This window comes from Macaca fascicularis, chromosome 4 (assembly GCF_037993035.2).
Source record: "Macaca fascicularis isolate 582-1 chromosome 4, T2T-MFA8v1.1".
Taxonomy (NCBI): domain Eukaryota; kingdom Metazoa; phylum Chordata; class Mammalia; order Primates; family Cercopithecidae; genus Macaca; species Macaca fascicularis.
Genome location: NC_088378.1, coordinates 1,487,270 through 1,500,303, shown reverse-complemented (window position 1 = coordinate 1,500,303; position 13,034 = coordinate 1,487,270). Strand labels below are relative to the sequence as shown.

Sequence of the window (13,034 nt, the reverse complement as noted above, 5' to 3'; positions counted from 1 at the left end):
GGCAAGAAACAGAAGGGTTTGGGTTATATATTAAAGTAATGACCAGGAGTGTGAAAATCATATTTTTTTTAAACAATAAAGTTGTTTAAAAACATATGGCCAAGAGTCCCTGATTTTTGTAGATATCACTATATATTGAAGCATTTACAGACAAAATGATGGGATGCCAAAGATTTTCTTCAAAACAAATTGGGTGTGTACGTGTGGTGGGGGTGGGGAGAGATGGAGCAAGATAAGCCATGAGCTGACAACTGGGGCAGCTAGGCTAGCCACAGTTGGGTGTGTGGAAATTCATTAACATTGAATATATGTTTAAAATTTCCATAATAAAATGTTTAAAATTGAACATTAAGTCTGGCAGAATCCTGATGGTCACAGGGTGGTGAAACACCTTGTGTGTAGTTTAGTCAATCACTAACCTTACACGCATTCTCTGTAACAACTCCAAGTGATCCTTCAGTCTGCTTAGGGTAGCATGAAACTTCTTTTCAACAGCCTGTACTCTTATGTCATTTAATCTGTAGAAAGTGCTTTGTCACTCTGAGTGAAAATCAATCTCTCTGAAACTTCCAACCATGGGACATGGTTCAATAACATGGAAGCAAAGCAAATGGGTGGACTCCTCCCATAAGATCACTCTTAAGAATGGATATTCCACCTTTCACAAGCTAAAATGCTGATTCTTTAAGTCACTCTTGAAACCAAAAGTAGATATTTTCCTTAGAAATAGTTATTTTCCTACTCTTCCTCTCCTTTTCTTCATTCCAGGAAAACTCATCTCCCTCTAGGACCTCGCAATGTCAGTTAAGGTCTCTCTTTTCACGGGTTTATTCACAGAGGCCTGCAACATAGCCAAGCCTCCACATACTGGAATACACACACACACACACACACACTCTACACACACATATATATGTGTGTATATGTATACACTAACCATATGCAGTAATATCAAGAGTTTTTGTTCTTCAGTACACATAGTAAATGACATACTCCCATGATACAATCCTACCAAATACACACATCACAGACTACCAAATAAATGTGTAGGCCATAGTTTCTTGCACTCACCCTGTTCTATCTTAATGAAGGAAACATAGCTCAGCATAAGAAAGACTTTATTTTGAAGACAAATTTGAATCTCCTCTAATTTATTAGAATGAGTTGACATTCTAGTCCCTTATCATTAATAAGCAATAGCTTAGGGTGTAATTCACAACTGGATGGGACGCACACTGTCCTTTCGTGGTTTACATGCCCTCCATTTTGTACTAACGGTGTACAAAGCTTTGGAGTTGTTTCCATGGCACAGCCCCCTGGTCTTCTGACAGCCTCATCAGAGTGTCCCAGTTCCTTCTGTCCACTGCCTATAAGAACTGGATCTCCAACATCCTTCATCGAGGGATCTCCCCCATCACACCAGCCCACTGGGTAGCAACTTGGCCATCACTTGTCCACAGTTAATGGGACGAAGGATAGGCAACTGACCCAGCCATAATATTCCATTTCATGTTGACAGGATATTCCAGATAAAGCTCTGGCAGTTAGCCATCTCTGTCAGTGTTTCATTTTGCCTGCTGCCCCAAATACTTCGCTTCCTTCTTGCTCTGCGAATCATGTTAGACATCCACCACCATTCCTTACTTAAAAAAAAAAAAGTTTCAAATACCACAATTCACATCTGAATCTAAGTGTAGGGAAAAGAAAGAGAGATCAGACTGTTACTGTGTCTACGTAGAAAGGAAAGACATAAGAAATTCCATTTTGATCTGTACCTTGAACAACTGCTTTGCTGAGATGCTGTTAATTTGTAAGTTTGCCCCAACTTTGAGCTCACAAAAACATATGTTGTATGGAATCAAGGTTTAAGGGATCTCGGGCTGTGCAGGATGTGCCTTGTTAACAAAATGTTTACAAGCAGTATGCTTGGTAAAAGTCATCGCCATTCTCTAGTCTCAATCAACCAGGGGCACAATGCACTGCGAAAAGCCACAGGGACCTCTGTCCTGGAAAGCCGGGTATTGTCCAAGGTTTCTCCCCATGTGACAGTCTGAAATATGGCCTCGTGGGACAAGAAAGACGTGATCGTTCCCCAGTCCGATACCCAGGAAGGGTCTGTGCTGAGGTGGATTAGTAAAGAGGAAAGCCTCTTGCAGCTGAGATACAGGAAGGCCACTGTCTCCTGCCTGCCCCTGGGAACTGAATGTCTCGGTATAAAACCCGATTGTACATTTGTTCAGTTCTGAGACAGGAGAAAAACTGCCCTATGGCGGGAGGCGAGACATGTTGGCAGCAATGCTGCCTTGTTATTCTTTACTCCACTGAGATGTTTGGGCGGAGAGAAACATAAATCTGGCCTATGTACACATCCAGGCATAGTACCTCCCCTTGAGCTTACTTATGACATAGATTCTTTTGCTCACATGTTTTCTCGCTGACCTTCTCCTTATTATCACCCTGCTCTCCTACCACATTCCTCTTGCTGAGATAATGAAAACAATAATCAATAAAAACTGAGGGAACTCAGAGACCGGTGCTGGTGCAGGTCCTTGGTATGCTAAGCGCCGGTCTCCTGGGCCCACTTTTCTTTCTCTATACTTTGACTCTGTGTCTTCTTTCTTTTCTCAGTTTCTCATCCCACCCGATTAGAAATACCCACAGGTGTGGAAGGGTTGGCCACCCCTTCATCTAAGCAGTTCAGAGAACTTATACTCCAAATCAACAGTCTTTCTTCCCAGCCCTCCCCACTCACCAGCCCGTTCCAAAGAGGCAATGTCAGCGCTAAGACTGACCGTGATGGGTGCGGTTCCTGATCAAAACCAGTTTGTGTCCTGCCCGTAGGTGGGGGTGAAAAAATTTTAAAAACCCAGCTTGTGTCTGTTGGCTCCCTCCTGTGAAAGAAGAGAGGTTACCTCAGCCACAATAACCCCTTTGGACTTCGCATTCCCAGGGCTATACAATGATATGATGATACTTACTATTTTCTTCTGTTAACCTACATAGACTCCTCTCTCTCTGAAAAATGAGTCCATCAGCAATGCTACCTCCCAACAGCAAGCCTACCCACCTCTCTTCTCACATCTTTTAACCAAATTTTAAATGGCCATAGCTGTTAACACGTAGGTGGTTTTCTACAGCTACAACCAGGTTTTCTATCCTTTCCTATGGATGGTATAAAGAAATTCAAAATCAATAATCAGCATTGTATTTCTTTTGCTTATGTAAAATTATTCATCATGCAGTCAAGAACATGCTAGGGTGACTCTTCTTTCCCTATGGCCCCTAGAATGACTATTTAGGTAACAAAAGCAAAATATTCCTCACACCCAACTGAAATGCACCCTTGCCCCATGCCATATAACTTGCTTACTATCACGATGCTTAAAATTACATTGATTTCTTTCACATTGAGATCATATATTCTTTGTTTACTTAAACTAATTTATTTCTGTCATATCTTGAAGATTTTCTGTCTTCTCAGTATTGTTCTTATTGAATAGAATCTCTCTTTTTTTTTTTTCTTTTGAGAGGGAGTCTGGCTGTGTCGCCCAGGCTGGAGTGCAGTGGCAGGATCTTGGCTCACTGCAACCTCTGCCTCCTAGGTTCAAGCAATTCTCCTGCCTCAGCCTCCTGAGCAGCTGGGATTACAGGTGCGCGTCAACATGCCCAGCTAAATTCTGCATTTTTAGTAGAGACAAGGTTTCACCGTTTTTTGGTCAGTCTTGTCTCGAACTCCTGACCTCATGATCCTCCCACCTGGGCCTCCCAAAGTGCTGGTATTACAGGCATGAGCCATCGCGCCCAGCCTGAATAGAATCTTTTACCCTGCGATCATCCCAAAATTTTCTGTCCACCTGCATGATCCTGGGCCTGGTATTTTCTAACCCTGAGACATAGCTGAGGCCTGAGATTTCCCTCCATCGCTCTCCTGGGTTAGATTAGTTATTTCCTGGATTCCGTGCCTTCTCTGTTCTCAGAACCCTCATTTTATTGGTGTATCTGCTCAAGTAAACTCTCCAGGGGAAGTGCTTTGGACATGAATACCATTTCTCTGCATCACTGAAGAAAACTTTATTCTAGCCTTCACTTTAATTGATTCTTTGCTATCTAAAATAAGCCTCCCTCAGAATTTACAATAAAGTACAAGGCGAACAAGGAAAAGCAGACTCAAATAAAAATGTAATAAGGACCATTAAGGAAAGGCAAGGAAAAAAAAAAAAACAAAAAACCCTAAAATAGAAAAGAGGTTAAAAAGACATAAACAGGGCAAGGCAAACAATAAAATGAATGACAGGCAAAGAAGAAATAACATACATAAAACCAGAATCCCTGAAGAAAGTAAAAATAAACAGTAGAACAAACCAATATTTAAAACTATAAGAAAAATTTCCGGATTCATAAAAAAGGATACAAATCTATATCCGGACCCACAGCGACCTACTCTGAGCTGGGTATCAGTGAAACAATAAGACTTCACTGAGAATTCTCTACGGGGATGGACGAGTTGCAGAGGAATGTGAATGCGTCAAGCACAGCACACGGCACAGGGCAGCACCACTGTCAGACACGTCAGTAAGAAACCGTGTGCTGAGATTGCAGAACCAGCCAGCTGGCCTTCGGGCATGAGGCCATAGAGAAACAGCTTTAACACGCAGGAACTTGGGTGGTCTCTAACCACCAACTCTTTCTGAGGGATCTAATAGAAGAAAAGCTGGGTCTAACGGAGAGACGACTAAGAAAACTTTCAGCAAAAGGACTGATGGTCCCGGTAACCCCTATGAGTTGCAACCACAAGCAAATCTGACAAAAGGAAAAGAAAAAAGTACTTAATGAATTTTATACTCTATCCAAGAAGTAGGCATAAGTTAAGCAAAATATCTTGAGACCTAAAAATTCTAATGTTGCTGGGCACGGTGGCTCAAGCCTGTAATCCCAGCACTTTGGGAGGCCAGATCACGAGGTCAGGAGATCGAGACCATTCTGGCTAACATGGTGAAACCCCGTCTCTACTAAAAAATACAAAAAACTAGCCGGGCGTGGTGGCGGGCGCCTGTAGTCCCAGCTACTCGGGAGGCTGAGGCAGGAGAATGGTGTGAACCCGGGAGGCGGAGCTTGCAGTGAGCTGAGATCACGCCACTGCACTCCCGCCTGGACGACAGAGCAAGACTCCCTCTCAAAAAAAAAAAATTCTAATATAATACATAATGATGATAAATCTTAACATGTCAGTTAATAAAGATTAATTATTTTCTGAATGAATGACTATTTCTAGGTTTTTTCCTCCTCCAGACAAATAGGGAACACAATTTTATATTAAGGGAACAACTTCAGGATTTCTGAAGACAAACTGTTGTTACATAGGTCCACTGTTCCTCCTTCAAAACTTTTCATAGGAAAGGGGTGTAGATTTTAGATATTTGCATAAATCCTGAGGATGACACTTGCAAACCGTGCTGTCTCATACAGCTCATAATTTATTTTTAAAGGTGAGTTTAAGGAGGTAAAAATGTATATGCAAAAATGCCAAATTTTATCAATGAATCATCAAATGGGTAGTTAAAAGTTTAACAATAAATAGGATATTTATGTCATTTTGAAGTATCTAGCCAAAAACCACTTATTAATTTTATAGAGAAAAATAACTGACTTTATAATAGGGAAATCTGATCAGCAGTATCTGAGCCAGTTATTAAATTAAACATACTAATTGGAACAAGCCAACATCATTTACTGATGAAACTCATTGGAACAAGCCAACATCATTTAACGACTGATGAAAGAAAAGTACAGTTTCGTTTCTGTGGCATTCCTGCCCCCCAAAAAATCTAATTATAAGACAATATCAAAAATGTCAAATGAGGAAAATGTTACAAAGGAATTGACCTGTACTTTTTAAAAATGTCAAGGTCAAGAAAGACAGAAAGGCTTAGAATATATTCCAAGAGACCAAGACAAAATAACTAAATGAAACGCATCATCCTGAAGAGGAAAAAGAGTGACAAAGCATTTTTAAACGTTAAAATTGGAAGTGAACTGTAGAGTAGATAAACAGGTAATAGTCTTGTATTAATGTTACATTTCCTGACTTTGGTAACTGTCCTCTATTACGTAAGGGGATGTTCTAGGTCTTAGGGAATGCATACTAAAGTGTTTAGGCATAAAGGGAATCATATTTCAACCAACTCTCAAGCAGTTTGGAAACTAAATTTATAATATACACAATCTAATAAAAATCTTATGCAAGCCATATGTATGATCTTAAATTTTCCAGTAGCCATATTTTAAATAATTTAATTTTGATATTTGAGTTAATGCATTAAACGAAAATATTTCAATACATAATCAAGATAAAAATTATTATTGAGCAAACATATCTTTTGTACTACGGCTTCAAAATCTCATGTGTATTTTAGACTTACAGAGCATCTCAGCACGGACTAACCAGAGTGAAGGTGCTAATCAGCTACATGTAAGAAGAATGAGAAGGAAGGAATATGAACAAATAATAAATCAATAAGAAAATGGGACATGTGTAAATAAAATAATTATTTAATCTGGGTAAAATATATATAGTATTTTACATATTATTTTTATATCTTTTCTATCAGTTTCAAATAATATCAAAATTTTTTTAAAAGTTAAGCAAAAAATGATAAGAAAAGGCAATGAACAACCTGACACCAATAAATTTGAATACTCAGCAAATAGGCAAAGTTCTAGAGAAATGTCTTACCAAACTGAGTACAAGGAACTATTTAAAGCCAGAATAATCCCATCATAGGACAACAGTTCTTAAACATTTTGGTCTTAATATCCCCTTCATACTCTTAAAAATTATTGAGATTTCAAAGGGCTTTTACTCATGTGGGTAATTTCTACCAATATTTAGCAAATTAGAAATTTAAAATGAAAAGTTTTAAAAATATGTATTTATTAATTTATTTAAATTCATAATAACAAATCCATTGCCTTTTAACAGAACTTATTTTATATGGTAATTATATTTTCCTAAACAAAAACAAATTGGTGAGATGAATGCCATGTGGTTTTATATTTTTTCAGCATTCAGTCTGTTGCAATCTGTTGTTTGGGTTGAAGACATGGGGTTGGGAAAGGAAGAAGTATTTTTAATACTCATTTCAGATAATTGTGAATAATTCTTTTTTAATACTACTTCAAAATGTGATGAGTGTATATTTCCTAAAGGTTATGTGAGTTGTGAAACTTGAAATCTTGTCAATAAATTGTTTGCATTTTGAAGCATTAAAATCTATTGGTCTATCTTCCACTTTGAATAGATTTTCACCAATGTATGATTTTGTAACAACATGCATTAATCACCTAGAAAACATCAGTTCACTGAGTCGTGCAGATTTCAAATATTGACATATTACGTTACACAATATCAAAATATCACAGTTGATCACATCAGCAAGCTAAAGAAGAAAAATTATATGGTAACAATTGTTGCAGAAAAGTATTTGGAAAAGGCAACATATATTTAATATAAGCTCAGCAATTCAGGAAGAGAGGAACATTGCCTTGATAAACAGCATCAAGAAAACACAACTAACATCACATAATGGTGATGACCGGATGCTTTCCCCTGAGTTTGGGGATGATGAAAAGATGTCTGCTCTCACACTCCCAGTCCACATAGTGCTCTAGCGTATAGCGACTGAGCTAGGCAAGAGCAGGGCAGATTTGGGGGAGGAAATAAACTGTCCTTATTTGCAGAGGACATGCTTATTTACAGAGAAAATCCCAAGACATTTATTTAAAAAAAAAAAAACTCTTAGAACTAATGAGTAAATTCATCAAAGTTGCAGGATATAATATCATCACATAAAATCAGTCTCACTTCTTTTTCTTTTTTTTTTTTTTGTTTGAGATGGAGTCTCGCTCTGTCACCCAGGCTGGAGTGTGGTGGCGCGATCTCAGCTCACTGCAACCTCCGCCTCCCAGGTTCAAGCGATCCTCTTACCTCAGTCTTCCGAGTAGCTGGGGCCACAGGCACCACCACGCCCAGCTAATTTTTGTATTTTTAGTAGAGATGGGGTTTCGCCATGTTGGCCAAGCTGGTCTCAAATACCTGGCCTCAAGTGATCCAACTGCTTTGGCCTCCCAAAGTGCTGGGATTACAGGTGTGAGCCACTGCACCCAGCCCAAATCAGTCTCATTTCTATATCCTAAAAATGATCATGTGGAAACCAACTTTTAAAACACAGTATTATTTACAATCATTCTAAAGAAAATTATATACCTAGGTATAACTTTTTTTAAAAGTCTGTAATATATGCCTGCTGACAATTACAAAATGTTGACAAAAGAAATCAAATATCAAAATAAATGGAAATACAAACCATGTTCCATGTACTGGAAGACTCAACATAGTAAAAATGTAAATTCTCCCCCAGATTTATCTATAGGGTTAATGAAATTTTAACCAAAATCCCAAAAAGAATTTTTGTAGACACAGACAAGCTTATTCTAATATTTATCTGGAATGGCACAGTACTAAAATAGCTAAAACTTGACAAACAAGAATAAAATGAGAGGAATTACTCTACCTCACAGTATAGCTTACTTTACAGCCACACTAATCAAGACAGTATGGTACTGGTGAAGAGACAAAGACACAGGGCAATGAAACAGGATAGAGAATGAAGAAACAGACCCACACAAATATGCCCAACCAATATTTGATAAAGGTACAAAATAAATTATAAAACTTTTAGAAAAACACATAATAAAACATCCATGGGATCTAGGGTTAGGCAGAGTTCTTATATTTTGCACCAAAGAAGAATCTATACAAGGAAAAGTTGACCAATTATACCTCATCCAGCCGGGCCTGGTGGCTCACCCCTGTAATCCTAGCACTTTGGGAGGCTGAAGCAGGTGGATCACTTGAGCCCAGGAGTTTGAGGTGATGAGACCCCATCTCTACGTAAAAATACAAAAATTAGTACAGCGTGGTGGTGCCTATAGTCCCAGCTACTCAGGAGGCTAAGGTCAGAGGATCACTTGAGCCGGGAGGCAGAGACTGCAGTGAGCTGAGATTGCGCCACCGTGCTCCAGCCTTGGTGACAGAGTGAGACCCTGTCTCCAAAAAAATAAAAATAAAAAACTTCTGCTCTGTGAAAGACCTGTTAAGAGGATAAAAAGGTGAAAAGGTAAGTTACAGAATTGGATAAAACATTTTCAAGCTAGACATCTGACAAAACACTAGTATTTAGACTACATACTATATATATATATATATATACACACACACACACACATATATATATAAATTTTATGATACATAGTAAATATATATATACATATATATACACACATAAATATATATATATATATATAAAAAACACGACTCTCAAAACTCAACAGGAAAACAACAAACAGTTCAATTAGAAAAAGGGAAGAAAAAAAGAAAAAGGGTAAGAGATACGAACAGATATTCTGTAAGCCACCAAGAGGCTTACACAGATGACAAGTAAGCACATTAAAGATGCTCAGCCTCACCAGCCATTAAGGAAACACAGATCAAAGCCATAGTGTGGTATCTATCAGACACACCTATCTCTGTGGCTCAAATAGAAAACAGTGACAACATCAAATGCTGACAAGGACATGAAGAAATGAATCACTCACACACACTGCTGGTGGGAATGTAAGAGGGTATGGTCACTCTGAAAACAGTTCAGTGTTTCCAAGAAAACGAAACAAGCAACTGCCCAACAGTCCAGCAACTGTGTACTTAGACATTTGCCCCAGAGGAGAGACAACTTCTGTTCACACAAAACCTGTGTATAGGAGCGTTCACAGCAGCTCTATCTGAGACAGTCACTCTGCTGTGCTGCGGGGACCTGGGCTCCAGCTCCCATATGAAGCTGGCTCACAGCCAGCCTCCATGCACTCCCTTCTGCTTCCCTTTTGAGTCTTCCTGGGCCCTCAGGAGCTCAGAGAGAGCGGTGGGGACACTGAGGATAGGGCAGATGTGTATCCACAGTCTCCTCAGACTTGCCTGGCTGCAGATTCTAAACCACTGACACCACCCTCTTCGTGCCACTGAGCACACCTGAGGTCATCTCTTCTCCAGTTTCCAGATGAGAAATAGGACACAAATCCCTTCTACCCCCAGACCCTCAAACCCATCATGGAAGGGTTCCACAGCTCAAGCAAAGCTTAGCACGGATGAAATGGTCAAGAAGCTACCACAAAATGAGAATACTTTTATGAAAGAAACTTTCTATGTAAAATCTCCAGCTGTCTGGCCATGTTTCTTATCAACAATAACTATACTAGGGGTGCTGGCTTATGTAAAACTCAAACTACTGGAGAGACCTCACGTGCCTGCTTAGTTTGTTAGAGACAGTTTTTACTTACAGTCTAGCTCTTGGGTATGTTCTCACAATTGAAAGTGAGGAGACAGCCAAGAAAAAAGGGACAGGACACAAATTACTAATATCAGAAATGAAAGAGGGGACACCACATATACAGATCTCATAAAAAAGATAAAAAAGAATTCTATAAACAACTTTATGCCCATAAATGTGATAACCTACACAAAATGGACCAATTCCTTGAAAGACACAATATGCCAAAACTCACACAAGAAGAAACAGTCTAAGTAACACTATATCCAAAATTGAATAAATAATTAATAACTTTTCAAAACAGAAATCACTAGGCCCAGATGGGTTCACTGGTGAATTATACCAGATATTTAAATAATAAATGACTCCAATTCTCTATAATCTCCTTTAAAGGATAGAAACAGAAAGAATGCTTCCAAACTCATTCTATGAGGCCAGCATTTCTCTAACAAAAAAGCCAAGGACAGTAAAAAGAAAAAAGAACAACTAGAGACTAATATTTCTCATGTACACAGATGCAAAAACCCTCAATAAAATATTAGTAAGTTGAATCCAACAATGTAAGAACGAAATTATACACCTTGACCAGGTGGGATTTATTTCAGGTACGCAAGGCTGATTCAACATTTAAAACTCAATTAATGTAATCTATCCCATCAATAAGCTAAAAAATATCGATACCAAAAATCATTTGACAAAATACCACACCCATTCACAATAAAAATTCTCAGTAAACTAAGAACAGAGGAGAACTTCTTCAACTTCATAAAGAATATCTACCACAAACCTACATCTAATATCACACTTAATGGTGAGAAATTTAAAGCTTTGCCACTGAGATTAGGAACAAAGCAAGGATATCCCCTTTCACTACTGCTTTTCAACATTGTACTGGAATTCCTAGCTAATGCAATAAGACAAGAAAAGGAAATAAAAGGTACACAGATTGGTACAGAAGAAACAAAACTGACTGTGTTTGTAGATGACATGATTGTCTACATAGAACATTTGAAAGAATTTACCAAAAAAAAAAAAAAAAAAAAAAAACCTTCTGGAACAAATAGTGATTTTAGCAGGGTTGCAGAATTCAAGGTTAATTTACAAAAGTTAATCACTTTCCTATATACCAACAATGAACAAGGGGAATTTGAAATTAAAAACACAGTATCATTTACATTAGCACCCAAAAATGAAACAGGTATAAATCTATCGAAATAAGTACAAGGTCTATATGAGTAAGATGACAAAACTCTAATGAAGGATATCAAAGGAGAACTAAATAAATGGAGAGCTATTCCATGTCCATGGATAGGAAGACAATATTGTTAAGGTGTCAGTTCTTCCCAATTCGATCTATAGATTCAATGCAATCCCAATCAAAATTGCAGCCAATTATTTTGTGTTTATCAACAAAATGATTCTGAAATTTATACAGAAAGGCAAAAAACTATAATAAACAATAACTTATTGTATTTTTTAGACAGCTAGAAGAGAGGATTCTGAATTTTACGAAGAAATAATAAAAGCTTGAAGTGATTGATATGTTAATTACCCTGATTTGATCATTATACAGTGTATGCCTGTATTGAAACACCACACTGTATGTATAAAAAGAAAAAGATCTTTCATATATACATAGAAATATTTCATATTTCATATACTGAGAATAGCCAACTCAGTATTGAAAGAGAAGAACAAAGCTGAAGACGTAACAGTTCCGTACTTTAAGACTTACTATGAATCAATAGTAATCAAGACTGTGCTGTGTTGGAAAAAGAAGAGACAAACAGCAATGGAACAGAATAGAGAGCCCAGAAATAGACCCACATAAATACAGCCAACAGATCTTTGACAGAGGAGCAAAGACAATACAATGAAGAAAAAAGTCTTTCAACAAATGGTGCTATAGAACACCTGGACATTCACATGCAAAAAAACAAATGAATCTAGACATTGACCTTACACCCTTCACACGAAAGTTAACTCACAACTGATCACAAACCTAACTGCAAAATGCAAAGCTGTATAATTCCTAGAAGATAACATAGAAGAAAACCTAGATGACCTTGGGTATGGCAATGACTTTTTAGATACAACAAAAAAAAGCATGATCTATGAAAGAATAATTGAAAATCAGGATTTCACTGAAGTTAAAAACGTCTTCTCTGAAAAGGATAATGTCAAGTGAATGAGAAGACAAGCCACAAACTGGGAGAAAATAAATGCAAAAGACAAATCCGATAAAGAACTGCTATCTAATATATATATAAAAGAAAATAACCCAATTAAAAATTGGGCCAGAGATGTCAACAGATGTCTCACCAAAGAGGGACATACCAACGGCAAATAAGCATATAAAAATGCTCCACATCATGTCATCAGGAAAATGCACATTTAAACAACAATGAGATTATGTGCACACCTATGAGAATGGCTGAAGTCCAGAACATGGACAATACCAAATGCTAGTGAGGATGTGGAGCAACAGGAACTCCCATTCATTGCTGGTGGGAATGCAAAATGGTGCAGCCTTTTTGGAATATAATTTGGCAGTTTCTCACAGAACTAAATATACACTTACCATATGATTCTGCAACTGTATTCCTTGGTATTTACCAAAAGAAGCTGAAAATCGTTGATCACACAAAAATTGCC

The 13,034-nt window shown here is 37.9% G+C and overlaps 1 protein-coding gene and 1 pseudogene across 14 annotated transcripts in view; one reads left to right on the top strand and one right to left on the bottom strand.

The window, feature by feature from the left end:
* WDR27 (WD repeat domain 27) overlaps positions 1-13,034 on the bottom strand; it is a 275,520-nt gene that overhangs the window by 109,235 nt on the left and 153,251 nt on the right. The window lies entirely within an intron of this gene.
* Positions 1,908-2,517, top strand: LOC135970724 (uncharacterized; annotated as a pseudogene).